General features: G+C 36.1%; 1 pseudogene; it reads left to right on the top strand.

Annotated features, from left to right (window-relative positions):
- The first annotated feature begins 2,411 nt into the window (after window positions 1-2,411).
- Window positions 2,412-11,773, top strand: LOC107661765 (interferon-induced GTP-binding protein Mx-like; annotated as a pseudogene).
- The last annotated feature ends 281 nt before the right edge of the window (window positions 11,774-12,054 follow it).

Here is a 12,054-nt window from a genome sequence, read left to right as displayed (position 1 = left end):
CCGGTACGAAACTCAAACCCACAACCTTTGGGTTACGAGTCCGACTCTCTAACCATTAGGCCACGACTGCCCCCTCTAGGGACTATATATATATATTCAATTCAAGTTTATTTATATAGCGCTTTTCACAATACAAATCGTTGCAAAGCAGCTGTACAATATATGTTTCTACATTATATTTAGTAGTAGCTTATCAGTGGTGACTATGTCAGTAAATGTACATATGGCAGAAATGTACGGAAAAATCAATTAAAGACGTAATTAAACAGACTATGAATACTATTAACGGCAATTATTATGTTGCAATCAAACTTGTAGCATAATTTGGTAGTTCCGTATGTTGTTTCATATATATATATATATATATATATATATATATAGTTTTAGAAGTATTTAGATTTTTTTTTTTCAGAAGCTGCATCTGATTTGATATTTAGACATATTTACAGGCAGTTTATTGCAGCTCAGATGTGGCATGGATGCATTTACACTGCAATTGAAATTGCATAAATAATGCCATGAGATAAATAGGTATTAAAGGCGTTGGTCACCCTAAAATGAGAAATTCTGTCAATAATTAATTATTTCTTCCTCATGGCGTTTCATACCTGAAAGACTTTCTTTCCTCTGAAATGGTTTGGTTACCAACGCTCTTCAAAATAGCTTCATGTTCCACAAAATAAAAAAGTCATACACGTTTGATATGACATGAGGGTGAATCATCAATGTATTATCCCTTTAATGGGTGTTTTATTAAAATGTAAATATGAAATTATGAAGAAACTAAATGTCTTGTGTAAATGTCTTAATGAGTAGGCCGTGGGCTGCATCTGAAATTGCATACTGTACTTCCCTACTATATATTTGGCGAAAAACAGTATGTGACAAAAGTGTGTCTGAATTCACAGTACTCAGGCCACGGCAGAGGATTTATGCAGGTCACGTGACCATGACAACATGGCAAATGTAGTACGTCCAGATTACATCCATACTACACGCATTCATACTATATAGAATTTACTATTTTTTTTGAGGACGCAGAGTAATTACTTATTCAAAATAAGTATCTACTTATGAGAGTATGCGATTTTGAGTCATTCATTCATTTGATTTGTTCAAACTGCTGATTCATTCAGGAATGAAAAATGGCTCTCATGAATTGGCCAATGAATCATTAGTTCACCGATTCATCGCGGATTCGCAGGTAAACGAATAATTAAAAAAAATATATTATTAGCTATTCATTAAACCCATAAAGCCCAGTTTGGGAAACCCTGATGTGATGATGTAATCTTTAATGCACTTCATGTTGTTAATCACAACGAATGGAATATATTTTCTTTCTCTTTGTATTTTTTTATCAATATGACACAAGATTATCTTATTTAAATCAATGTGATAAAGGAGTTAGGTCAAAAGTAATCAGAATGTAGTCTGATAATATGATCTAAAATGTGTAATGTAATGGATTACGTTACTAACTATACTTTTTGTCATGTAATTTGGAATCAGTAACATACTACAATTTGTAAGTAATCTACCCAGCACTGATTATAAAAAACAGCTTGTCACTGATGCAGTACCTTCTTTAGTCCTTTATCCCTAAAGGTTTCATAACAATACCACATTATGAAGTTAAGGGTACATATTACTACTCTAAGGTACTATTATGAACCCTTTAGGGGTAAAGGAGGTACAAAGGTGTCCCTTTGGGGGCACTGTCCCAGTGGCAAGATGTTATACCACTAAAGGTACAATTTTTGCACTTTGGTCCAAAAATAAAGGTCAAAACTTTGGAATAATTAAGATTTCTTAAGAGGCTTCTCAATAGAATATACTTAAAAGACATAAAAAATACCTAATTATTTAAGACTTTTGACCGGTAGTGTATGTACATCTATGTATGTATGTATATATAATATCTGCATAGACAAATGGGTGGATGAAATGTTAGCACTTTATTTTACAGTCTTGTTCCTCATGTACATACTATGCACTTATTCAAGTAATTATTATAACTAGGTACTAACCATACCCCATGTAGTTACCTTATATTGCAGTACTTTCTTAGGTAAGTACACTGTAAGTACACATACTTTAAAATAAAGTGCAACCGATGAAATAATAGTTCTGTATGATAAACCATAAATCCAGTCTGACACAGGATTTCAACCTCTTGATTTCTCGGAAACGCTGTTTAAGTGAAACCTGTCTGTCTGGGATGCACAAACAAGTTCAGTAAAAAGCCCCAGAGAAGTCAAATTTACAGCACGGTCATTCAGAGTGGATACAGAAGCTCTTTTTTAATGAATTTTGTCAAGTGAAGTAAATCAGAACTCAGCTCTGAGAACGAATTGCCAGCTGAAATCTGTCTCGCAGTAGTTGAAATTGTCATGTTTAAAAATTGCAACATGGGTAGCACATTGCGTGATGCAGGGACAAACATCTCGTATCACACCTTGTCAAGCAAGAAATACCAGGATGTGCCGCCACCATGAGTAGCATATTTTGTGAGGTTGCGCTAACCCTCAAGCCTGCCCACTTAACCCATAAAATGATGCAAATACAGTGAGGTACGATGAAATTGTGAGAGATGCATCAGATTTACAGGATACCGACTCAAAAAACAATTAACAGTGATGTGGAACGGCACAGATGACTGATCATACACTGTTGAATAATGGTGCCATGCTATGATTCAATACTGCAGTAAAAATGCCTTGTAGGATATTTATATTAGTTTTAATATATATATAGTGCCAATGTTGGGGGTAACGCATTACAAGTAACGCGAGTTACGTAATCAGATTACTTTTTTCAAGTAACTAGTAAAGTAACGCATTACTTTTTAATTTACAAGAAAATATCTGAGTTACTTTTTCAAATAAGTAACGCCAGTTACTTTTTTTTCCCCATTTATTGATTGAAAGCTCTCCTGTCCCCTTGTTGAGAGAAATCGGGAGTAAGATGTTACTTTAGTTCTAGAATAAATGTGAACGTATTAATTCATCTCACTCACTCACAAAAAAAAAAATCAGATTTAGTTAGTTAGTTATTAGCTAGTTAGTCCTCAAAATTAATAAAAACAGTTAAAAACGCAACTCAGAATATGACTCAAAGCTGCAATAATTAAATATGTTAAATAATACAAATATCCTTAATGTATTTAATCCCATTTTATTAACCAATTTGCTGCTGACCTTCAGTGATCCAATTCAACTGTACTAATAAGCAAAATTTACACACGATAAACTAACATTTCTTCTTCTTTTATTGCTGAAGAGTGTTGAACTTTCTTCTTCTGTGTTCTACTGTACAGACGAGAATTTACATTTCCTTCAGCCTGAGCCTTTTGGTGTGAAAGGGTTTTATATTTGCCAAAAATAGAACTTTTTATTTTAAAAGCAAACAAGCAAGCCCTGTCCAGATTTAAAAAGTAACACAAAAGTAACGTAACGCATTACTTTCAATAAAAAGCAACTAAGTAACATAATTAGTTACTTTTTTAGGAAGTAACACAATATTGTAATGCATTACTTTTAAAAGTAACTTTCCCCAACACTGTATAGTGCATACAAATGTGATTTCAGAGGTGAATTTTCACCTTTACAAGGGGCCCAGAATCCCTAGTGATGCTCCTGTGCGTGACTAGTTTCACGTGAGAGCCGTACGTCCACTGAAGGAGACACTTTTCATGCAAAACATTCCTGGAGGTATAGGCACACCCATATACACACAAATGTATGCAAATTCCTATATGCAAAAAAAAGTTTTTTTAAATAGGTTTTATCAGGAAGTTGACAAGCTCTAGCATTTTCTTTTTTTAAGTTGCCAGCCACCACCAGCGATTTTGATGATTTTCACTAAACTTTGATGGCCTCCAGTATATTTTTCTGTATGAATATTTGACATTTACATTTAGTCATTTAGCAGACGCTTTTATCCAAAGCGACTTACAAATGAGGACAATAAAAGCAGTCAAAACTAACAAAAGAGCAACAATATATAAGTGCAAATGACAAGTCTCGGTTAGCCTAACGCAGTACACGTAGCAAGGTGTATATATATATATATATATATTATACACACACACACATATACACACACACACACACACACACAAAGAAAAACAAGTAGATAGAATAGAAAAAATAGAAAGCTAGTGTTTGTATGTTTGTTTTTGAGGGGGGGGGGTTAAATAAAAAAAAGAAGATAAATATAGATCAAGCAGAATTAAAATAGATATTTTAAATATTTTCAGGTTACGATCGAAAGAAAATATAATTTGACTTTTGTTGACATTTCAGCTTATGCAGTATGCACTACTAAATACTTGTGCATTGCACAAGTTGAAACGTTGGCCCTATAAACAAAATATTTACATAAGCCTCCGACCAGGGGTGCATTTCCAAAAAAAGAAACCTATGGTCTGTGTAATTACATCCACCTGACTAGTGACTGTTCTTTGTGTGAATGTCCACAAAACTGGAAGACTTTCTTAATGTATTGCCTATAAGCGGTAGGCTATTTTAGAATGGAAACTTGAAACAATGAAAAAGAAGAATTAGTGAGAATCAACAAATTACAAATAATTTAATTTGAATTATTTGTAGAATAATATGTAATCAATAAAAAAAAGTAACTGTGATTACGAGTAATTTAAAATGTAATACAATCTAATAACAAGTACTTAATTTTTGTAATCTGATTACGTCATCCAGATTACATGTACTCAGTAGTGACCAGCAGTGACTACTTTCACACAAACGCATTTTTGAAGCCCTGCTGTGTTAACAGAACCAGACTTAACAACTGGTTGTCTGTCACTCCATACATTCTGAGAAAGCAACTGTGCCCTGCAGACACACACGTCTCGTTTTCGTTGCGTGTGATTTTGGTTACTTACAAAGAAGAGACAGAGAATAGAGTTGTGTATAATCTGAAGGTTTTTCTCACACAAGGCGCCCTACATATTGTATAAAAGCTGATGACTAATAATGATGAACTTTTGCATGTATTGGACTTCATGTCATGAAGACTATCCAGTGTTATGTACGTCACCATCTTTGCTATGTACCTTGTGTTTGTCCAATCATTTACACAACAACAGCATGCAAACTTTTGAAAATAGGTTTCAAAGTGCAAGTTTTTATGATACCATTAATGATACCAAATGATACCATTATTGTCGCCGTGTAAACTACGAAAACCAATTTTGTGAAAATGATGACGGCATGCGTATTACATGTTTGGTCTATAAGCATATGTGCACAGGCATGCAATAAAATGCGTAAAAATGCATTTTAAAAATAATAAGCATGAATCAAAACTTTAATCACATTTAAAGTCGTATTGCACAAAACAGAAAAATTAATGCAAAATTATCCGACTTGCACAAAAAAAAAAAAAATGTTTTCCTTGGTTATATTTCTGTTTTCAGACATTTTCTGCTTATATTTTCATTTTTTGTATCCTTATGCTCTTTTCTCCTTAGCTTCCCTTAGTTTCCATTTTTAGTACAATCGTTGACGTGTAACGTCGCTATGAAGGGCCAAAAATCAAACTTGACTGAGGGCTGTGGGCCGAAATTAAATGCTGCATATATCCAACTATATCATAATAAATGTATTTTTTAATCAGATTCACTTATATTCTCTTCATATCAATGCCACTTTACAAAGTGTTCCTTCTGTTTTTTTTTCTACAGACCCCTCTTGAGATGAGAATAAAGCGACTGTTAAATGTCTTGCCATCAAACTCACTCAAGATCTTGTCAGTCATATTAAAGTAAGTTTGTAAAGGCCTATTCACATTGTTTTTTAGCACACACTGCAGTCTGAAGAATGTCCAAAAGCCAAAACAGTTAGGTGGCTCACTAGTTTTGAGCCTGTTCATGCTCATATTCATATTTTTCTCTTATAACAAGTGTTCAGGAAAGATACTTTTAAAAGTAATGCATTACAATATTGTGTTACTCACTAAAAAAAGTTTGACACTTTCTTCTCAATCACAAAAACAAACAAAGGAAACCAAAATGTTATGTTTATCTAAAGTCATTTTTGCTTATGAATATGGTTGAACTGGATTATTGCAGGCCAGCAGCAAAGACACTGGTTAATAAAATGGGATTCAATACATAAAGTATTTTTGTGTCATATTCTGAGTTTGCATTTAACAGTTTTTTTTGGTTGATTTTGAGGAATGCTGAATCTGTTTGTTTTTCTTCAGTAAATGCATGTTGACATTTAGTCTAGAACTACAGTAAGATCATGTTCACACAGCGCACACAACACCTTTGCACTTACTCCTGATTTCTTTCAATATGGGGAAAGGAGAGCTGTCAGTCAATACATGGGGAAACAAAGTAACTGGTGTTACTTATATAAAAGTAACATAAAAATTAATGTAAATTAAAAAGTAATGCTAGTTACTTGAAAAAAGTAATCTGATAATGTAAATTACGTTACTTGTAATGCATTACCCCCAATGCTGCTTACAATATCCACTGTGCATCTATTGGGTTATTTACATCTGTTTTATATTCATCACTGTCAGAAATCACTGCCAAAGCGTGACGAGCAGATAAAAAAGCAGTTGTGGGATGTGAGGAATGAGCCGAAGGAGTGTGAAGCTGGACCACCACAGGACCTGAAGGGAGCCAAACAATTCCTCATTAAAGTAAGAATTTGATCAACTCAGGCTATCTTCATGCTTATCAGAATTATTATTAGGGCTGAATCCACAGGGAAGTGACATAATTAGGCAGGTAACACTTTAGTTTAGGACCAATTCTCACTGCTAAACTAGCATGCATTTTACCAGCATATTGGTTAATCCACCCCATACCTAAACTTAACTACCACCTTACTAACTATTAACAAGCAGCAATTTAGATTATCGAGGCAAAAGTCATAGTTAATAGTTAGTTAATAGTGAGAATTTGACCCCAAATTAAAGTGTGACCATTAGATAAGTTATGTTTATGCTACTAACCATAGAAATATCAGATGAAAATAATATGAAAATGACATTTTCCTCTAAATGATTTAGTATTGAGAAATTGTCAAATCAATAACAAAGTTTCTCAAAAAGAATGAAATCCACACCAATTTGAAATTGATGTCAAACCCTACTTAAAAAAAAAAATCCTGAAATGATTGCCAAATTTGCAGGAAATTAGGCAATGCATTGGTATGCTAATGAACAAAATTGGATTAATTTTCTTAATTTAATTGGCCTGTATGTTGTAAGCACAATGTTTAAATGTCTCAAAACGTTCTGAAGACATTGCAAAGGTAACCCAAATATCTTTATTTGAATAAATCATTCATATAAAGACATGTGGGATACCTTTGGTATGAACAGCTGTATTCATACTGTGTTTAAGAGTGAATTAAAAAAGTGTTATAATGTCGCCTAGCACAGCACATTTGTAAAATGTAAAACAATTGAGAATTATAAGACCAAACACTGTCACGTCAGACATGGTGCCTCTGCTGTAGATGTCATCTGTAACCATAAAACTTATGGTATTATCTCTGTGTTGTCAATTCAGATTTTATCTTTTTTTTTTCTAAGTTAACATTGCCTCCTTTACCTCTTCAGAGGTACAATGCTAATATAATTTAAAACATGCTCACGTAACAAATATTATTATTTATTTCTCACAGATATTAACAAAATTCAATGATAAAATCAAGTCCTTATCATTTGGAGAGCTGATCATTAAGGAAAATTTGTTTGTCCAGCTTCGGACTGAATACAAGAAGTGGAATGATGGTCTTAATGACACAAAGACGTCCTGTCAGTACATTTTCAAATTTAATACTTGCTGATATTCAGACCAACAGCACAATTGTGAAATTATATTGTTTAATAAACAAGTTAATATTGAGTAACTTACATTTTAGACTCAGTGTCACAAATTTTTTGCTCTGACAATAAAGTCGAAGCAGATACAAACAGTGAAAAGTGCTGTTGGATTGAACATCAGCACCCTTTGAACCTTGTTCAGCTTTTATAAGAATTTTATTTTCATTTTTATATGAAAAAAATCCCTCTTGCTCCCAACAAGTTGACAGTTCGAAGGAGCTTAGCCAGAATTACAGAGGAAGGGAACTACTCGGCTTCAGCAACTACAGTTTTTGAGATGATTTTGCAGGACCGTGTGGCTAAACTTAAAGAGCCAGCCATCAAATCACTCAATTCCATAAAAGGTACTGTCACGCATCTTTATGTTCAACTAGAACCTAAAATCAAAGGATTACTGTACACTTAGAATGTTGTTGTAGTATCATATCTGAATCATCAAGCCTAAAATATTTGTGGCTGTTTGTCTTTTTGTTTTACTTTTGAAGACATCATTCTCAAGCAATTCACTGACGTGTCTCACCAATGTTTCCGAAACGACCCTGTTCTTCTAAATACCACTATGGTAAATATTGCTCCATATTTGTGACAAAGGCCATGTGCACACTGTAAAGTTTAAGGAGTGACAACCGCATTTAAATATGGAAGTGAATCCCCTAAATTACAGTTGCATGTGTGTACGAAAACGAACTCACTCTCAAAACTGCGATGATTGACATTGTTGTTGTAACCATATCAACATTTTGCTCTCTCATGCACTTGATATCCGCTTTTTTGATTAAAGTAATATTACAACGTTTTGTTCATGTTTGGAAGGTTGCTCTGCAGAGCGTGCTCTTGGAGGGTTGCCATGTCCACTTATTATAAGCATCACTTATTAACTTGTGTCTTTGGACTTATTGTTTTGGGCTCGGCTTATAAAGCGATAAAGTAGGCAAGTGCAGGCCGCTATATTTTGGTATGTGGCTTATATCCAAGATAACACATTTGGATTTGAGTTTATTTTGAGTTTGTTCTTGTTTGTTGTTGCTGTTGTTTTGTTTATTTCTAGCAAGATCTGGCAACACTAGCGAGTCAAAGTGTACCCTGTGATTTCTTGCATCGCACATACAGAAAAGATAACTCTGATATGCATTTAAATACATCATTAACTAGTTGTTCAGTTTGATTCCGTACACACTGCATAGAATTTCTAAAAAATGTTGTTGTCACTAGCTGCATTTTTCGGGAGTCAATTCGGTTGCAGAATACGTAACCTCGGTTCCCTGAGATAAGGGAATGAGCATTGTGTCAAGGGATGCTATGGGGAATCTCCTGTTTACTCTGAATACTGAAGCCTGATTTGTTTACGTTCGTGTAGCTGCATGAACAAATGGCACTTCAGCCCGCCAAAAGGGGTGGGGCTGACTGCTATATAAGTTAGCTTTGAGCGCCATTTCATCAGAATCTTTTGACTGATGTGACAGTTGTAGATGCGCGTGCAGCCTTATAGCAGCACAACTGTGAAATTATATTGTTTAATAAACAAGAAGTTAATATACTATATACTAATAGACTCCGTGTCACTAATTACTTTGTCTTCTTTTGCTCTGACACTAAAGCAAGTCAAAGCAGATACAAACAGTCAAATTGCTGTTGGATTGTATATCAGCACTCTTTGAACCCTGTTCAACCAAACTGGTGTTAGTCACCCTTATTGGGAGCTTTAAAGATTCCTGTTGGTGCTAAACACGAAGAGAGGAGGTCTTTCCTCAGTGGAATTGGCCAAGGGGCTGCTGATAGCAGCTGGATCAACCCAGGGAATGAGTTCCTCCAGCTTGTCCGCTCCTTGGTTCAGTCTGCCCGGCATGTGAACTACACTCAGTGAGAGTAGATTGCACTGTGCCTATAGGAGGAGGCGTTTGGCCATCCTGTAAAGGCAGTGAGACCACACCATTTATATAGGCTACCACCATCATGTTGTCCGAATGGACCAGGACGTGGTACCCTCTTAAGGCTAGTAGGAAGGTTTTCAGGGCTAGAAAAACCGCCAACATCTCCAGGCAGTTGATGTGTAGGCATTGCTCTAGGCTGGACTCTTCAGGAGCCGACCAGTCCAAGCCAAGATCCTCCATGGATTTCAAGAGGATACGAATCAGCTTGCTGTCCACGCTGGCCCGCACTGAATCCTTGGGAGGAAGCACACACCCACTCCTCTGCATCTGAAGCTGTCAGCGACATGGAGCAACAGCTTCCTTCTCAGATCCACTGAAGGAATTCAAGCTGCTCACTGCAGATTAGGGGCACTGATCCTTATGTGTAAAATACACTGGTGAGTCGAGGCATTGCAGGGAGAGTGAAGCATGCAGGACTTGTGCCGGCATAAGTTCAAGTCAGTCCCGTTGCCCCGCTGAAATGGAAGAGCGGACGAGTGAGGATTGCCTTCATGAAAGAAGCCGATCCACAAGTGAAACAGGGTGAGACTCATGCTCTCGCAGTGAGAGCAGTCTGTCCCGGTGAGCACAGCATCAGCGTAAACGCTGCCCAGGCAAGCGACGCACTCACTGTGCCTGTCTGAGTCATGCAGGAGTTCCCTGTACGAGCCTCACTCGGCGCGCAACATTTGAAACAGCGTTGCAGTGAAAATTTGCTCAGGAAAGGCTCTTTTAGGTCACCGGAAGGCCGCAGGGGAAGAGGCGAGTAGGCTTCAAGCTTCTTGCTGCTTCTTCTCTTCAGAGTCCAGCAAGGAGATGATCTTCGCACTGAAGGAGAAAATTCTGATGAAATGGCACTCAGCTAATTTATATAGCAGTTGGCCCTACCCCTTTTGGCGGGCCGCTACACAAGCGTGAACAAATCAGGCTTTAGAATTCAGAGTAAACAGGAGTTTCCCCATAGCATCCCTTGACACAACATTCGAAACTGAATTTTAACAATTGTACAAAAATTCTGTCAGTTGACTCCTTGTTCCTCTGTACTTCTTCACTTGACATCATAGAACAAAATCGACAATATTGAGTCAAGCCAGCAAGCCAAAACAGAGCAGCAGATCATGGATCAGTTTGAAATGGAAAGCATGATATTCACTCAAGATCCCATCTACTTGAAGTGCTTGAATGAGATTAGCAGCGAGAAATTTTCAGAAGCGCAATTACCTGTCTTTGATATAAAAAGCAAGTACAGTGAAATGCTGCAGGCGTATTATGAGGTACATCTAGTCTTCATTAATGAATTTGAAGCCTTGTTCAGAGAGAAGTATCTTAGTGGCTCTTCGTTTTCTTTCAGATTGTGGTGCAGAGGATGGCTGACCAACTGCCCATGCTGATCTCCTTCTACATGCTAAAGGAGACTGCTCAGCTCCTGTGTACTGACATGCTGAGTATACTGGAAGGGGCAAACGTGAGCGAGCTCTTGTTTGAGGACTCTGACGTCAGCAAAAGACGCAAATACTTGCAGTCTCGTCTGGGCCGTTTGACTGCTGCTCAGGAAGCACTTAGTGATTTTATTTGAGAGATCAGAGGATGTTATCTTACATTATACATAATGTAGCCTATTTGACAGCTTGATCCATGAAAATCTTTTGAGCATATGAACACATATTATCCTAACCACCATGTCACAGTTTTGCAATAATGTTAAATAAGTTGGTGATCTTTTTAATACAGCCAACAACTTAATCCATAAAACTTTATTCAGCATATACATTTTTTTATATATTGATTGATTTCTGTTGTTTCTTTAAACCAAATACCGGCAGGGTAACCCTTTTACTGTAATTAATGAATAACTATTAGCCTTTAGCCTTGTAAGTGCATAACCTTGTATTGAATTCTGTATCTGGCAGAATACAAATACTTTTGATTGTTTTCATGTTGGCAGTAATTTGTATCCAAAATAACATTAATGGGGCTAAAGGCCTCTGTGCCTCAGCTATGTTATGTGTTTTTCTCATTACTTATTTATATATTGAAAATTAAAATATTTTTTCCTTATTGATTGACTTTATTTTTTATCAGCGTAGTTATATACATAGTTTTATCTAGTGCTGGGTGAAAACTCAGTTCCTGGAGGGCCATACAGAGGCCTTACAGAGTTTAGCTTCAACCCAAATCTTGATCACTTTTTAAACATTCAAATATCCAATATTAACTACAGATGTGAGAACCAATGAGGTTTATGTGCAGTTCCGTCTTCTATAAATGGCGC

The sequence above is a fragment of the Sinocyclocheilus anshuiensis genome, unplaced genomic scaffold (genome assembly GCF_001515605.1).
Source record: "Sinocyclocheilus anshuiensis isolate Anshui unplaced genomic scaffold, SAMN03320099.WGS_v1.1 scaffold207, whole genome shotgun sequence".
In the NCBI taxonomy this organism is placed as follows: Eukaryota; Metazoa; Chordata; class Actinopteri; order Cypriniformes; family Cyprinidae; genus Sinocyclocheilus; species Sinocyclocheilus anshuiensis.
This window is presented reverse-complemented; position numbering and strand designations above follow the sequence as displayed.